General features: G+C 33.5%; 2 protein-coding genes across 3 annotated transcripts in view; one reads left to right on the top strand and one right to left on the bottom strand.

Annotated features, from left to right (window-relative positions):
- The window catches only part of LOC131847918 (uncharacterized), a 63,679-nt gene extending 48,983 nt beyond the window's left edge, over positions 1-14,696 (bottom strand). The window contains exon 1 of the mRNA XM_059197633.1: positions 14,492-14,696. The gene's annotated coding sequence lies outside the window, so the exon portion shown is untranslated. The remainder of the gene's footprint in view (positions 1-14,491) is intronic.
- Positions 1-19,020, top strand: part of LOC131847919 (autophagy-related protein 16-1) — a 187,034-nt gene that overhangs the window by 67,468 nt on the left and 100,546 nt on the right. The window lies entirely within an intron of this gene.

Here is a 19,020-nt window from a genome sequence, read left to right as displayed (position 1 = left end):
GAATGTCGGCGCTGGCATCCGCAATGGAATAATGCGCTTTTAACGAGATCTAGTTGCGGTTCGTCAGTGTTCAGATGCGCTCCTCTTCGCGGAACACCTCAATCCGCTTTGTTTACGTTGCTGGGATCGAACTCGCCCGCGGAGTTCGATCGCATCCCAAACGCAATAAACCTCTAAGCAAGCTCACGACTCCGCAATGTCTACCTCTTTATCGCCTCCACCGAATACTATGCAATCTTAAACGTATTTTAATAACTTCCACCCTCCGGTTGGTATAATGGGCTCACCATGCAAATGGTTCTACCCACAGAGCACCGTTACCCACTGATATCGACGGTAACGAACCGCTTCGTGAAATAAAGAAAGGTAATAATCGCGAGCAGGAAATCCGATAGCCCCGTAGGCGTCCACCGACAAACGGGTATGACGAGGTCTCAGGGCCTCCATTTTAAAGGACTTGTCCATACTCTTATTACTACAGGTTGCTAATCATTCTAATCCATCCAGTTTAATCAACTTAAAAAACTTGAATCATGTTTAGAAGAAAGTGCCCCTACAAGTTACTGAGTCCGATCCTATCTTAGATAGAGCAAGGTGAGGTGAGTCGAAGTGAAGTTGATAATGTGGATTTGAAGTTCCCTTTCGTGATATGGCAGCGCTTTCGCTGTCGCGACTCTGTGCTCTGACACCTGCACTCTTCCTTTCTACATCGCAGCCAGATACAAATGCAAGTCATTTTGAATATGTAGCAACTGTTAATACTATTTTTCTTCAAATATTTGTTTATTCATTTCATCTAAGGCATTTAATTTTTAATTTATATATATATATATATACTATTAACGCTGATCAGATTTAGAGTCACTAATACATATATTTCTCTAAACAATAAGAACATGTGATTGCCCTGTGCCATACTTCGAATTAAAATATTATATGACTAACATTAATTAAAATTTATAGCTGCTAATGAACAATAAGTATTTTTGATAAGTGTCAATTGAAATGCCGCTTCATCATCTATCGTGTCGGCTACTATTACAAAGATTAACAATTTTCTCACGTCCGCATCGAGATCGAGTTAGGCGACGACAACCTCTGCAAAAAGTAAGTTGGAAATCTAATAGAGTTTGTGGCAAGCCGGTTATTTATGTTATTTTTTAGTTTCTCTGATGCTCAGGAGAAATGCTATGTAACGCTCGCGAACGAAGACGTAGCAACCTGACATTACTATAATAACTCAGAGCCGCCCTTCTGTCATTACTCTGTACACTTTCCTCAGATAACTAAAGGGTGAAACGAAAACCTTTTTTTCCCTTTTCAAGGGCGTATTATTTACGATTGCATTTTATGTATTTCTCCGGCGCTGGTGGTTACTGTCAGTAGCTAACGAAGTTTTGATGACGAGCCTTGTTGTAATGAGTATGTTTTTTGTTTGTATTCATAATTATATAATTTCAATTTGCATTACGTGAATCACGTTATCTGCAAATTGCATAATACTAATTTAAAATATGTTGTCGGTAATATTATGAGGCAAATTGCGGGAACGCATTATGAAAAAAAAGTTGAATGAAAGTAGACCGTACCTGCACTCTAGGTGGGTTCGTGACCATTGCTTTGATAACAGGTTGCAGTCGCAGGATTATTTCACAATGATTGCGCTCTACCTTTTCATTACCATAACTTACCAGCTCACTAGAACGCATTACTTGACCTTTAACATACATGCAAATACTAAGTACATTGTATCCGCCTGCTTGATGAAGCTATAAATCTAAGATAAGCGCTTAAGGCTCGGATATAATTTCTAGTGGACGAAGAAATCTCTAAACTTTCGCAAATCAATATTTTATCTATGTCAGACTCAAATCTTTTTGATATTCCTTATTTTTATTAAAGTACGTCTGAACTAAAACTAATGTGTATAATTATTATGGTTATTTATTTGAATCCGTCGATATTTGAATTCGGTATGAAAAGCTGTACTTTAAAAAAATATTTACCGACGCGATCAAATAAAATAGCAGTAGAAACACGTTAATTATGTAAAGCTCAGAAATATGAAACCAATAATGTACTAATAATACACATTTACTTATTGGAATAAGCAATTCTTGCATTACGGGCAAGCATAATGTACACATATGCATGTAATTGAAGTCGAAGATGTTTTGAAAAATCTGTTCTTTTATTGGGTTTAGTATTTCATATTTATTTGTATTCGGATGTATTTCTCTATGAAGAATGTAATTTTGAAAAAAGAAATGCAAGTGAAGCCGAGTTGAGCAGGTAGATTTTTTTTTGTTATATATACAACCATATGTTTTATGTATGAACAAAGTAAAACATCATAAAAACGATTTCATGATAATTAAGAAGTCCGTTATAATTAATCCTATTCCCACTACAATCAATAGAAAAATCCCTCGCTAAGAGTTTTTCTTACGACGTTTTGTCCTTCTATGCATCGAAGTGAGGTGTTACATAATTGCTATAGAATGTGGCAGTTATAGCGTGCTAGTTCCCGACATGTCGGCGGTTCCTGTTCGCATGTGAACCGTATTTATTATAATTACGTCGCTCGGCCGCCGACTCCATCCTATCGATGAGACCGGAGCGTGCCAAGATGAGTCTCTCGATAGCATCACTCCAGACTTCAATTATGTTCAAGCTCACTTACACTGTTGTAGGTCTGACATAGTATGAAAACTTTGTTTTTTGAATGAATAATAATATTTTTCGGAAAAGTCGTTTTCAATTCCATCGTCGATATCCTATACGAGTTTGCTATATCGGACCATTTATGCGAGGCATTAATTGGAGTTGCATTGTCAATAGTTTACCGATTAATGTAAGCGATCGGCCTCTATGTGGGCCTGTTTACGTTAGTAGCGCTATCTTGCAGGCAATCGTAACCTCTTCCCACATAATTGGTGTGTAGGCGCGGCGGCGGTGGCGCGTTATCCTGATCGCCGCCCACCGGCGACGAAGCGACGCCCGATTAGATAGCTCGGCCCCCGACACCCGAACCGGGTAACACCTCCTAATATCAATGGTAACTAACTTTTCTAAGCGAAAAATAAAATATTCATATTACTCAAATCCTGTATTTTTTTACCACATACAATAAAATAATTACAAATGATAATAAAACTTAAGTTACACAATATGAGGTATGTATGTTAATAAATATACAAGAAATGTGTAAGATGATGGATTCTATTATCTTAAAATTTACTACATTATCTTATAATCATTCCTATATAAAATCAGTTTTAGAATTTTTAGTTTACTACATTTATTTATGAATATTTACCACTGTCGAAGCTACTACAAAATATTTTATAAAAATAACATTATTACATGTCACTTGTAAAGGCAATTTTACTCGACACTTCTACACACAACAACAGTGTATTATCAGAATATAATATGGGGTCGTCGAAAACTCACGCACAATTACAACTAATAGATGTGAGACGATAAGGTCTCGGCGGGTGCCCCCGATGGCCTTCGTGGATCGAGCATGGCCCCGCGACAGTACGACGGAGTCAGCTCTCATTAGCGATAAGGAGTGGCACTCGCTGGCTCGTTACGCAAGACGAGATGCCCCAGACGCTTCATTAATTGCGTATTGTCGTAGCTCCCGAACAACGATCACATCTAATAGATCGTCTGTGTGATCTCACGACGTCCTATTTCCGCCTGCTATGCGCCAGCGAGATTTTCTTGTATGGTCATCGTTAATAATAATAATATATTGCGAAATTAATCGGAAGCATCGATGATAGGCGTGCACGTTCCGCCGCCAGGATAAACAGAGATAATCGCAGGGACCGTTAAGTTGATTTAGGGCGTCGGTTCCGCCCTTATCCCATTGGGTTCCGAGACAGTATGTATATATCTACCACTAAATATACTTCGCTCAATTACCGTTGTCTTATTGTACGATGTAGTATCGTACATTCAGTCGACTCTATATTCTATTTACTTTTAGTATTAATACGATTATTAAGATCGACTTCTAGATTTACGGGAATGTTTCTAATCATGAACGTCTCGGTAATTTAACTCTGCTTGCTCGCTTATTATTCTGGGCAAATTATTGCAAACTTATAATTCACTTTCTAGTTACCATAAGCCTGACCGCCCTTTGAGTTTTACGGCAAAATTTTTGTTTGAAGTTTTGTTCCTGTCTTGACTACCGTAATATATACTATTCGAATAGAGAGAAAGGAAACTATTGACGTTTACTGTCTGTTCTATTACAAACAAATAAGACGAAGTGACGCATACCTCTATCGGGTAAAATACGGATGACGTTAATTGACGAAATGCAGAGTGCTAGGGCCTTTACCAGCTTCTGATTTATTCGCGCGCAATACGCTACTCAATTTGCATTGGATCTATGTAAAGCGTACACTCGAGTTCTCGTTACCGTGATCTTAAATGTCTTTAACACACTCGGTCTAACCAATAGTCACGACTACGAGCTGGAATACTCTCTTTTTACAAATGAAAGTCTATCAGGTATCAAAATCCAAATAAACATACCACTGCTGTGAATTATTGTTCTTTTGTAGTGTTGTCATCTTTGTCTATTCTTTATATAATTTTTATTATTTTTATTTTTTATCGTTTAGGAAATTAAGGGTAAATTTATTCTTATATTTAACGAATTATATTGCATAAACTCATTGGTAGTTACTAATGTTATCATGTTGATCAAATGGCTTTCTATAATGGTACTTTAGAGCTTCCTGTCGCACATTTATAATAGTTTATATTTTTATTGACTAAAACGATAGTATCATATTTATTGTGAGGTTTAGCACATCCACAGTTATTGCCCTTATTTTACTGTATTTACACCGTGCATTTTCTTTAACTAATAAAGATAAGTATATTTAGTATTATTATTTAAGTTTACTCTTTACAACACATCAATATAGCTTAAAATGCAAATAAAATTATGGAAAAGCTGCTGTAAAAGACCGCATATCTATTGCGGCGTAAAATAGCGGCGCGCGGCAAATGACATTCCTCGTTCACGGCACACCAAAAGGTGCACAACGTGGTTCTTATCTAGGTCACACATCGGTTTTCACTAATAGTAGTGCTGATTGTGAAGCAACAGACTTCCACCGCAAGTAATCCAAGAGACACTCGAAGCCAGCTAATTTGCGGATCGTGCGTTTCAGGCTGCGGTCACGCGCGTGCCCACCGCAACCGAATTCCGCTACCAAGAAATGCACCGACTCGTCCACTGTCCGATTATCTTGCTACTTCTATTTTTTAATGAAGCATTTTTCAAACAAAGTTCATTGGTCGTTTAATAGTCTTTTAATATAGAGATTTTTAGGATATACCAAATTTATTTTTAAAAATGTCTGTTTTATTACCACTTTTTCAGTCTTCTCTTTCCATATAGGTCCTATTTTAATAAATAATTAAACGTTGTGAAGTTTAAATTCATTTAGCAGTAAAAATTATTGCGGCATTACAGAATTTTGCTAAATATCTAATTAATCGCCAAGTTAAAAAAAACTTCTACCTTAGGTTGTCATTATTTCTATGCTATTAATGTGCCGACATACACCATTCAAGTCAAGCGTCATTAATTTATAACTCAGAATAACCCCATTCTAATATTTCAATGAGTACCTACACATTACAAATGTAATAATATGTTCATCTATCATCGTACGCCCATTAATAATTTAAACATAAATTATTTAATTACATCAAAATTATCACTTTGCGTTTCTACATCCATTTAATGGACCCATCAAGACAATTATGCAGATATTTAAGTGGCAGGTGAAGTTCGCCAACGATTAGTTCTTCTATCTATATACCATAACAGTTTCAAAAGCAGCTCAAACAGTATACGGACTTTACACAATAAAAAGTCATAATTAATAACCATTACTTTATGGATTTGTATTATTCTTTATTTAAATCCGCTGCAATTATCATGTGTGAGACAAATATTTAGTGCGGGAACCTTATCACCGCTACCGGAAGCGCTAATAACCTATCCCATTAATGATTAAAATTCCGACCGTTAGCGGATCCTATACCCATAACGCAACTCGTGGATCGCCTCTAAAAGAGGTATCATCAGGTAATTAATATAGTTTGGAAGCTTAGTGTTGACGACTGCGCCGGTGTTCGGCGACATATACTGGTCGCCGAACAAAATAACACTTAATTCATTATGTAATGAAATGGACATCCGCAAAATTTTGTTACTTAGTCTCCTACAATTGTAAGATCATCCCGCATAACGTTTAATAAAAGTCAATATGCCGTGTAGGTTACACGTTACATCTGATTCTATACATATTCACCCAAAAAGCCCGCCTTTTCTCGTCACTCGAGCAAAAAACATGTATTGTAGTCGATCGATTGATCTATACCAGTGTCACGGTGCTAGTTTTTAGCCGGGAACGCGGCCGCGATCAGCCGGCATTGTGCGCGTTGACACCCGCGCAGGTTGCATAATGTGTCAGCCGTGGGAGCGCGCGCGTACACGGCCCGTTATGCGACGCACGCCACGGTACCGTTCCATTAGTGATTTTATTAGACGATTCGCGTGTATCGCCCGTAATCAATTTGAGCACGTTGAAGGCGTTGTAACTCGCTCCACTTGCAGCGTATTACAGAGCATAAAACTCTTTACAGCCACGTTCTCCATTTAAGCTCACACGATGTTTCGTACCCTCACTGTGTAATGTAGGACGACGATCGTATGTCTAATCGTAATCGAATTGTAAAAGGAGGACGTTTTCAATTTTATTTATTTTCATACATGCAATAAAAAAATATATAACACATTCTGAATCAATTTTGATGATTATTGCCTACCTATACGTTTACTCCTTTACAATTACTGTCTCGAATGAAGTCGGTTTTTTGTACATACCTAAATAATGTTAACCGTTTATTCGAGATCTTTACATTATAGAGTAGATGACTCACTGTTTGCACCTGATTAGCTGTTTTGCATAATGAAGATCTTCTTTTCGTGTTACATATATTTATCTTGGTTTGTGTAGTCGTTTATCACCTTGACCGCGAGCTATGCAACGGTACTCCGCTTTAAGAATTATTTAGTTTTTTAATTTTTGGTGGTTTTTACAAATAAATATTCAACTTGTTTACTCACTATGGTTTCAAACAGGTCTAAGATAGCTATTAATTTTGAAAACTAGATCTCATTAATGCGAAGAAGAAAACTACAAACTGCCTTCTAAACCTAGACCAGATATTCTCGTTGTATGTTGTTTACCTACTTTTTGTAACATACTTACGGAATAACGTTGCGTTTATGTGAAAACATTGCTATGAAATATAAATATACACGGTATTTTAGTAGAATCATGTTACTCGTACACAAATAATAATCACTCATGCAATTTGACGAACCAATACTATATTTTGCAAAAAAAAAATTTAGTATTCATTAATATCATTTGTTTTATTTTATTAGCTTTAAAATTATGTAAACGTATACTGATATAATGATTACTTTTAGAGGAACAATTCAGTCTTTGTAAATAGTAAAAAAAAATGACTGTAAATATATATCACAATTTTTTTCTTATTCATAAATCAGAAAACATAAGAGTAGGAAAACTAGAAAATAATTAAATCCATAATAAAAATATCTACATAATGCAATCGTAAACAAAATTATGAGATTTAATATACAGCTGTAAATTTGTGTAGGTACGGGAAGATTAAATATATGTTTACTTGCCTGAAAACCGTTTAGGGTTCTGTAAAAAAGTATTTATAGGAATCGGCGTTTCCTAATACTGCACAGATATATAATTATATATATATTTATTTAGTAATCATAAAAGTGAGCAGAACCAAAAATGTGGCTAGTTTATGAGAAACGTAAAATCATGAAACTTGAATTATGGCTGACATACATCAACATATATGGAAATCGAAACCATGGAACCCCTTACTATGATGAAACCAATTATCTTATAATATCTTAAATATGGAGATCATTAAATTTATTTGTTGCCTTTTACTTTTCACCAGCTTTATAAATCAACGGTGTAAAATGTGTCGAATGCTTACTCATTGTGAACACCGTCAGTAAATGTAGGTTTATAACGCCAGATTTGGCGCCAGTGAAATCGGGTTTTTAAATACTGTCTAATTTATAGCTGTATCAATATTTGGGCATTGAATCCATAACACCGATGACTCAGTCGTCTATTCACTCCTACGCTTATTGTCTTCTCTGCCACAGGTTGGATACATTTGCATAACCGTCTCATATAATACAGATAAGTGTCCATTATTTTTCGGTTGTCGATACCCTCGTATATTTATTACAATATTGGCATATAAATGTCAAAATGTACAGTTGATATTGAATTGATTGAATAAACAGGTGCGTATTAACACCAACAAAATTTTAATAGATTGTTTCTTAAATAATTATTAATGTCAATGCGATATGAGACCGACAATATACCGTTATTTATAAGCTCGCTAAGAATTTTGGTCTCACCGACGTCTAACTAGAAAGACGAATCCCTAGCAGCGGGTCGATCTATCGATAAAAAAAGTAAAACACCTGTTAACGGAAGAATTGTCAAAAGGCGCGGGCGCACGCTCTCGCAGCAGGTTGTTCACCTCGTCGCGACGTAATTAAAATCCTTCATGGAAAGCACGCCTGATGGAATCCATCCTGACCTCGCGCACGACCGCACCGTACCGCCCTTTAAACGTTGCTTTATAAATAGGAGCATTCAGACCGGGGTCTCCACCGACCGTGCGATAAAACTGAAGCTAAGCCGAGCGAAACTAAATCATCTGACATATTACAACTCTCATATTCAACTTGGATAACGTACAAAAAAAGTTGACACGTAACAGCACAGATCTGAACTGTACTACACTTACATATTATTATGAAATAGATTATTAACAAGCAAGGCATAAATAAATTAGTATTACGATAAGCCGCTTTTACGTCTGGTAGTATGCGGACGCAGTTAATCAGAAAGTTGTACCTATACTCTTCGATTTTACAAAGTAGTTCCAGTTTTACTAGCTTATGGGGACTTCCTGTTTACTGATGATCACGGTGTATTACAAAGTTATAGTAAATATATTGTAAGTGTATAGTCCTTTTATAGTGCTACTATTTCAAGGCAAGAGCGAGAATTTGACTTATGACTGTATAGTTTTACTATGTTAAAGCAATTTAATTAATTATTTTTTAGTCATAGTTTGTTTTTTTTTTAAATGACAAATATATTGATGCGACACGTGATGGAAAGTCTTAATCGTTGTCTGTAGATAACCGCCTTACACTATGTTAGATTTGATATGCAAGCCGTATCGGAGATAATACCGGCTAAACATGGAAAAGTGTGTCTTTTGCTTACATTTATACGATTAAACAGCAGAACAGGTCTTAAAGAAATTTGATATGAACCATGGACGGTCTCAGGCTATATCAGGCTCTCAGTAAAAGCAGACAAAGTCGGGGGACGTAATAATAAATATGTATATTGATCGGCAAAACAAATATTGATCAAATTACGACTACTAGGTATACCTTAAACCTTACACAAACCAATTATATAAGTTTATCCATATTTTTATATACCAAAATTATGTTTAAGTAACATGTATCTTAATCTTATCTGGAAGACCCTTGTAAGTGTAATCTGTGGCTAATTCTGTGAAGCTAATCGGAAAATCGGAACGCATTCTCGCCTTGTACCCGATAATTACGGGTGGCGTGTCACCGACTCTCGCGCAGTCACGAACCATCCACCAGTTCTCACGTGACCTTCTTAATTATATTCACGGGATGTCCGCAACGGGGTCAACTGTTAGTTATATTCTGCTAATATTATAGAACAAAAACTAAGATTACATGATGAAACATAAGTGTTATTATAAGCTGTACCCGCAACTTTGTACGCGTCGTTTTCTCCTCTTGCCTTCTTTTCTTGTACCGCAAACGGATGCGTGAACTATATAGAAAATTGCCGCACTAAAGGCAGTATATTTAACAAATTTGTTATAATTGCTTACAGTAAATTTTATAAAATATTATATGTTTATATTTGTATTTTAAAAAATGTTTATTTAAAAACAAATACTTCACTAATTATACCCACTAAATTCTTTGTATTTTTAATAATCCATTGTTCCGAAATTCTCACCGCTGCTCAGTGCAATAAAATTAACTAAAATACATGCAAAATAGTGTTCAATGTGAGTCATGTATGACATTAAGAAACGCTCCAGTGATTAGAACAAGTTTAACAAAGAACCGAAACTTAACTACATACAGTCATCCAGGCAGTTAAGATCAGATCCATGAGAAAAATACAGAGTTTACTTACTGATGGATTTCTACTGTTAGGTATCTACTACTATAACTTTTATCAAATTTTCATTGTTTTATGTCATTTTTATACTGTTTTTTAGTATTATAAATGTGATAGTAATTTTCTTTATTATCTACTAGCTGCACCCACGACTTCGTCCGCGTGGTGTTATAAGTACTTTATTTTTCTAAAATATGATTATATTTCTAAAATAAAAGTAGCCTAAGTTACTCCCAATTACATCAGCTACTTGTTAAAAAAAAGTCCCGTTAAAATCGGTTCAGCCATTTGAGAGATTAGCCGGAACAAACAGAACGACAGACAGACAGACAAAAATTTTAAAAAGTAGTTTTTTGGGGTATGTAGCGTATTTATATTCATATGTATGCATTAAAAAACGGTTATTTCAATATTACAAACAGACACTCCAATTTTATTTATATGTATAGATCAGCGGCCTTAACAATGCATCTAATTGTTATGAAATTTTCGTTACCCTTAGGATTTAAAATTTAGGATGCTGTTGGGTAGTTATTGAGGTTGTTGTACCTGTTACAGTTGTTCGCATTAAGAAACATGAACGGTGATGGCTTGTTGTTTTAAATAAATTTTAGTCAATTATTACAAACTCGTGTATTTTCTCTATGATGTTTTCCAATATAATAATCGGAATATTAAGACCAAAAATTAAATGTCATTGCCGTATAACCAGGCCTCTATATGTCTATCTCTCTCTCAATGAAAATGTCGTGGTTTGTAAAATGCAAAATACACTGTGTGTCAATAATGTCACAAAGTTTCTGACTAAAACACTGGTAATGAAAACACTGATGGCAACCAAAATTAATTCCAGAAACTAGAGGTTTTCCGCCCTCCTCATTGAATTTAATATGCCATTATTTTGAACTTTCTTTATAAACGCCTATTATGAAATCTAAAATTCAAATTTTATTAGTTAACTAAACTAACCTTTTTTACTTGAAGAATAGTATAACATTCCTCTCCAAATAAAAAAAAATTAGTAAACCAAAAATCCTTTTTTTGTATTGTATGACAATGACTTAGCAACAATTTTTTTTGCAATTATACATATGCGATGACTTTTAAAAAACTACAAACTATAATATAAATAAGATTTCTCTACTTTTTGCCGTAACTCAGTTGTCAGCAAAAAATTACTCTTATACAATAATAATACTCTTATATTATTGTAAGATTTCACTTTTTTCAAGATTTAATTCTGATTTAAAATTTGCTTTACGTAATTCAATCTTCGTTTTTTTTGGCTTAGTTGTATCAAAAAATTCCTCTGTTGTATAAAAAAAAACATAGATGTTACAATAACTATTTTTCGACTGAACTAGCAACACGAGGAAAGAAATTATGTCTTCCAAATGAATAATACCAATGTTTTAAATGCATGTCTTTTTGCGTAAACGTAATGATTATGATAAAAAAATATGATGTGGCTAAGTGGCGGAAAAAGTCCTACGTGATTGACTGATTTTGGCTTTGACAATAATTATGTAGGTACCTAAATGAAAACTGTTTGATAAGAGTAAATATGTATAAAAATAATAACATGAAAGAGCTGTTACATTTAAATTTTATAAAACACCACCGACTAATGTGAAACTTTACTCAGTAATATTATGTGTAATTGCTATTCGATCATTATTACCGGAACAATTATAAGTGCACCAAATAAATCCACGTCTTTGTTATCAACCTTTATAAGTAGGTACATAATGACCTCCGACCCTGAATCGTGCTCGAAATCGTTCGTTAGACCTTACCGGCCCACGAAAGCTACTAGTTGTTCTATTTGCCATTGCCAACCTAGATAACTAGCTATCTACGTCTTTAATAAGGTTCGATTCTCGTGGGAAAAGATTTTCTCCTTGTTTTCGTTTTCAGTGATATAATTACCTACATTTTATATTTATATATAATTTGTTTATTATTAAAGTTTCAATATTAAACTAATAATATTCCGAATAAGTGATGAACTCTATATATATGAAGTGAAAATAAACAATTAAACGCAGCAGGTTGTTCAGTATTGAGGAATGATCTGAATAAGATGGTAATGAAATAAGGAGAAAAAAATCAATATGCAAATGTGTACTTAATATGGAAAGCGATTCCCAAAATATGGTACACAGTAAGCCTTACTAATTTTCCTATGTTTAATATTTATTTGATATCATAACTATTTCTTTTATTAATTAATTTAATTGTGTAATAACTATTTTAATTATAATTGCTGTATTAGAAAGAGACTAAGATATCTCTTTTATTTGCGGTCCACAATCTTTAAATAGATGTGGACTTTACAATATACATAAATGAATTTTCAGGCGAATACTGTTTCCGTAAAAGGGGCATGATCGTTTCTTTTACATTTCTAACGACATATAATGAGTTTCTTCATAGATTCCGGTTCCTTGAGTCGTGTTTCTATTAGCAGGACATGAGCTTGTGTATGATAAATTATCTTAGGATTTATTCTAAAAATAAAGTCCAGAATAAATGTTATTTTCAGTTTTACTTCTAAACGTACCTCTAAGACATGAATCTGTAAAAGACTATTGTCCAACCAAAGTTTTTGCAAAAAAAATTCCTTTTGCACTTGTAATCTTGAACTAGTAGGTTTTAATGGCCCATGTCCATTAAAAAAGAATTTATGACCGAAACACTTAATAAAATCTATAAATTCGAATTTACTTCATTCGTCTTCAGCACGCAAGTTTTATAACAGGTCCTTAAAATCTTACCACAGTTTTATGAGAGAATATATTTTTTGTATAGAAATAGTTCCTTATGTTCCCAGACACAACCCCGTGTAATATTTTCTTTTAATTGCCTTTCTATTGTTATGTTTCGAACACAATCTTTCAGTTACCTCTTATGATGTTAGTAAATTCCCGTTGATGTCTTTTGTATGAGACGAGTGCTGCATGCGTCTATATTACTTAATTATACTTGTTTATACTTATTTTTGCATTGTATTTATTTTTCCTGATTGTATATATAAATATATAAAATGTGTACAATCCGTTGATTAAGTATGGTTTGTATCTAAAACATATTTTTTTATTATACCTGTATACCATAATATAATATTATGTCACTAGAGTTATTTATAGATATATTAAAAAAATTACATTATAACTGTTTAATGTTACATAACTTTTAATACTATAATCTTATTTTTTAATTATATATTACTTATGATATACCTAATTGCGCGATTACGAAGGAAACTAAACAATTTATTCCAAAGAAGTACAAATAATATTATTAATTAAAGATTAATTATTACAAAGACACCAAACGAAGCGGCTCTAAATATAGCGCAGTGGTATTATTGCTACACGTATGGGCACCCGAGCTTATCATTTTATACACGATCGAAGACAAGTGCTTTGCTACGTAAAAACTTCGATGTCTTAACGGTACATCATACCGTAATATCCTACTCTTTTTATTTTCAATATCATTTTATCATCATAACATTTCATATTTTACATTGGTTATATTCCTCAATTATGCATTTTGAAGATTTTTGGTTAATATTTTCCCTCCGGTGGTCGAACATATGTGTTTACGGTTTTGTGCTGTATCCGTATAATTTTAAAATTGATTGCCGTATGCATATGAACGTGGCATGAAAATGCGCACATGAAATTACTTTCTCATTTAAATTGTCCATTGCACAGTGTTTAATAATTTTATCCTATATTTTTCAAACAAAAAATATGTTTACCTAAATGTTGCTTTTACATTTAACTTTATTTCGGTTTTACATAAGTCTACATTTCATAAAGTTTGAAAGCATATTAATTTTACGATTATTTGCTACTTATTTTTCTCATGCTTGAATACTTTTCTGATGATTACACCTGTATACCAATTTAGTATAAAATCTTTAATAAACCAGTTTATTGCCTAGATTGCCCTCTAGTACCACTAGATCTCTGCGTCAGAAAAATAATCAAAAGAACATCGTGATTTACAATCCTAATTTTCTTTCAAAACTTTAACATTTTTTTTTTAACTGTTCAATCCGTGTATCATCAATAGTCTTATCCTCGATCAGTACATACCTTTAAAGGATCACGATAATACTGGAAACGTATTGTCAGCGTCACGTGATATATAGTTCAAACAAAATCAACACCTAGTTCATGAACTTTTCACTGTTCGTATATCACAGGCGTCGCACAGTCCGAAGTGACGCGAGGTGGTTGACAACGATGGTCGCGAGCCTAGTGTCGCGGCCACTCTCGTCGAGACACTGAACTTGCTAGAGTGCGCCCCAACGGTTATAACATAACACGTCTGACGTAACCTTAACCTTGCAAGAAGAAGAGGAACGAGCCGCCGAAGGACGGAGAGAGAGCGCGATACGCTAGAGAGAAAGGGAGAGATGGCGCTGTCCGCAGACGCGGACGTCGCGCCGCTTGCGCTTGCGACGGACCAACCGCGGACGCACCCGCTCGCCACATACGTCGATATGCTTTTCCCATACAATGCCATTCAAATCTCACACATTTTTTGTTTATTTTTTATTCTTTGGTTTTGTGTGCAACAATATTTTAAAAGGAAAGATTCCTTTCACTTGCATTTATAATAAAAATAAGTAAGTAGAAGTTGCTATTATATTGTTTTTATGTTTAATCTTTTTTTATTTGAATTTAGAGCCTCTACTACCCAAAGGTGGTGTGGTACTCATGACTTTTATGATTTAAGATATCATGCGACATTATATATGCGCAAATTATACTCTTATATTTATATAAAATTCTCGTGTCACATTTTAGTTAGTTAGTTACCATATTCCACCGAAACGGTTGACCGATTTTTATGAAATTTCTTCAGATTTTTATGGAAATCTTTTATGTATATTCAGTAGGTCTGAGAATCGGCTACTATCAATTTTTACCATACCCATAAGGAATAAGATTTGTCCACCCCTATTTTTTTTTTGCTTAAAAAATACATACAACCCCAAATTTTCACTCTTCTACCATCAACCCCTATTTTTAATAGCGATTTTATTTTATATAGCAAAACAACGTTTGCGGGATCAGATAGTTTTATATATAAGTTTTCTGTACTATATAAATAAAATATTAGAAAATATCTAATAAATACAAATATATATTACCCTGATTATTATTATTATTATTATTATCTATTACTTACATTAGTAACTATCAGTCCTGTAGTCATCTGTGCTATTACTTTAAAATGGCGAACACGAGAACTGTCATAATGCTAAATATTGGTACTCTACGAGCATAATTGCAAGTGTCGGACACTTTGTCTAACAACATACCTAACACGCAACTGGAATCGCGGTTCTGATCTTATTCAACTTAATGCCCTTATTTATTTAAAAACTATACATAAGATTTCAAACTGCTATTTATGAAGAATCCTCAAAATGGACAAACATAAAAAAAATATATCTAATTACAACTAAATCAATTATTATATTCGACGATATTCTAGTATTACTACACTACTTAAAAAGATATTTTTTTCTGAGAATATATTTTACTAGCTGTAACCCCCGAATTCTTGTTACCAAACCTTCATCTGGTATTTTACCTCTTACAGATTATTTTTTTCAGATATTATAAACGAAAACGTATGTCTGTCCTCATAATACTGTCTATCATTATATTAAATTTCATTAAGATCTGTTCTGCTGTTTAGTTATGAATAGGTATTAAAAAGAGAGACAGACACACTTTCGCATTTATAATATTAGTACGAATTAATAATGTTAAGTTATCACGCATATCAACGCGTGGTCTTGTTTCTACTTAAAATTACAACGTTCCGCAATGTGACCCGCATCACGCATTCGGACATGAAACTTGGTACCATTCATGACACGCCATATTTCATATTACTTCGGAAATTTTAACTAAGAAAATTTCTTTATTACACATAAGGCCCTTGGCTTAAATACGTAAGATACACGGCGAAACGCGGTACATGTCATGTTTACTTTTCAGTATCTAAACTTGCACATTTGTCTAAACGTATATGTAGGTATATATATAGAAACGTATATATGTATTACAATTAATTCATAAATTTCTTATGATTAACTATTAACGATCACAATTAATTATCAAAAAAATATTTTTAAATTTCGTTATTAAATATCGCCGTAGTCTAATCGAAGTCAACACAGTTTGTTGGAGATATAATACTGACCATCATGGAAAATATTTTATGTACATCTCTCTTTTAGATCTCTCCAATTTTTCAAGTATGAATGCATAAACCATTATCATGTTAACATATTTTAATATTTTCCTATTTGGTAAATCTGTATTACCAAACACATAAACTCACAAGTATTATAAGTAATTGTAATATACATGACGTACTTTCAGATTCTATTAAAACAGTACTAAATACCGTTGGATGTTAGCATGTTAAAAGACATCCGAACACTGAATGCACTTACATACCGTTTAATTTTTCAAAACATAATCCCAACAACTCACTCAATCTAAAGTGACAGTCATCAAAAAACGAACATGCAATCTCCATTCAGTTCGTCACTATACGTCACATTCGAATCTTATTTCACTAATATTCCATTAATTACGACACAGGCTCTAAAATCTTCCCCGTCTGCTGCTGAAACTTTACTAACAGACAATGTTAGCAAGTCATCAGCTGTATTTAACTTTAGACATACATCATCAGTAGAAATAATGAAAATATTCAAACAGCTTAATAATAAAAAAACAGAGGATCTATGGGGTATATCTGTTAAAATACTAGATAGTATAATGGAAATTATTGCGCCCTCTCTTGCTTTTATTTTCAATAAATGTATAGATGAAGGTAAATTTCCTAACATAATGAAAATTAGTAAAATCATACCGCTTTTTAAATCTGGAGATAGGAGTGACCCAATAAATTATAGACCTATATCTATACTCCCAGCACTCAGTAAAATTTTTGAAAAAATAATCCTTATGCAGCTTGTCAGTTATTTCAATTTAAATAATTTAATCCACAATAGTCAATTCGGTTTTTCCAAAGGTCGTTCAACTACAGACGCAGGTGCAGAGTTGCTTAGACACGTATTTGCTGCATGGGAAACTAAAATGGATGCGATAGGTGTTTTTTGTGACCTTTCTAAGGCTTTTGATTGCGTTGATCATAATACATTGCTAAAAAAACTTGCTTTTTATGGCGTCAAAGACAATGCTTTAAATTTAATAAAATCTTATCTATCTGATAGAATACAGAAAGTGAAGGTTAGCAACGCTACGTCTGACGGGTCACTTGTGCAAATGGGTGTACCTCAAGGATCTATTCTCGGTCCATTTTTATTCCTAGTTTACATTAATGATCTCCCATATGCCATGCAGGATAGATGCGGCATAGTATTATTTGCAGACGATACTTCATTGATTTTTAAAGTTAATAGAATGACTAATAACTATGACGATGTAAATAGTGCTTTGCGGCGTCTCCTGCACTGGTTTACAACTAACAATCTTATGTTAAACGCTAAAAAAACAAAATGTGTTAATTTCTCTCTGTCTAAAAGTTTTAATACTAATTGCAATATTAAATTAAATGACGAATCTCTGGAATTTATAGAATCTACTGTCTTTCTAGGAATCACACTAGATAATAAAACAAAATGGGGTGCACAAATTCAAAGCCTTGCAGCGAAACTAAGTTCAGCAGCTTTTGCCGTGCGTAAGGTTAGACAGTACACTGATACTGATACTGCTAGATTAGTCTATTTTAGTTATTTTCATAGTTTACTCTCTTATGGAATATTACTATGGGGAAAAGCGGCAGATATTAAAAATATATTCATATTACAAAAACGTGCCGTTCGAGCGATCTACTGTATGAAGAGTCGTGACTCATTAAGAGAGAAATTCAAAGAGGCAAATATTCTCACCGTTGCTTCTCAATTTATATATTCAAATATCCTATATGTTCATAAAAATCTTGACTTATTTCCAAAAAACAGCAATATTCATAATATTAATACAAGATTTAAAGACAAACTTGCTGTCCCCAAGTATCGTTTAGAAAAAGTTAATAGGTCTTTTATGGGAATAGGTATAAAAATTTACAATAAGATACCAAAGGATATGTTGGAATTACCCTTAAATAAATTCAAAACATCTGTTAAATCATATTTACTGAGCAAAGCCTATTACTCACTAAACGATTACTTGAATGACGAGTCCATGGCAATAGTTGTTCATGCACTGAATTTTCATTTAATGTTAGACATAGACACCTATATAAATATACATTGTAAATAAACTGGCTTTAAAAAAAAGTAATTCAATTGAGTTTCTTGCCAGTTCTTCTCAATTGGATCTATATACCGAACTGGACGGTAGGGAAAAAAATAAAATTATAATGTAAAAATTTGACGTTCATAAGCGGCTAAAATGTCCTACATGAATAAATGATTTTTGAATTTGAATTTGAATTTGAATTTGAATAAATTATTATAATCTGTCATTTCTATCATAATTACCAACAATGCAAATAAAAATGCTATTCAAAATAAATATAGGACAAATTTAGTATGAGTTCGCCTGTGACCCTCACTTTCTAGGGT

Source organism: Achroia grisella, unplaced genomic scaffold (genome assembly GCF_030625045.1).
Source record: "Achroia grisella isolate CSIRO2021 unplaced genomic scaffold, CSIRO_AGI_Agris_v1 utg544, whole genome shotgun sequence".
Lineage (NCBI taxonomy): Eukaryota > Metazoa > Arthropoda > Insecta > Lepidoptera > Pyralidae > Achroia > Achroia grisella.
The sequence above is the reverse complement of the archived record's forward strand: the minus strand, read 5'-3'. Positions and strand labels throughout refer to the sequence as shown.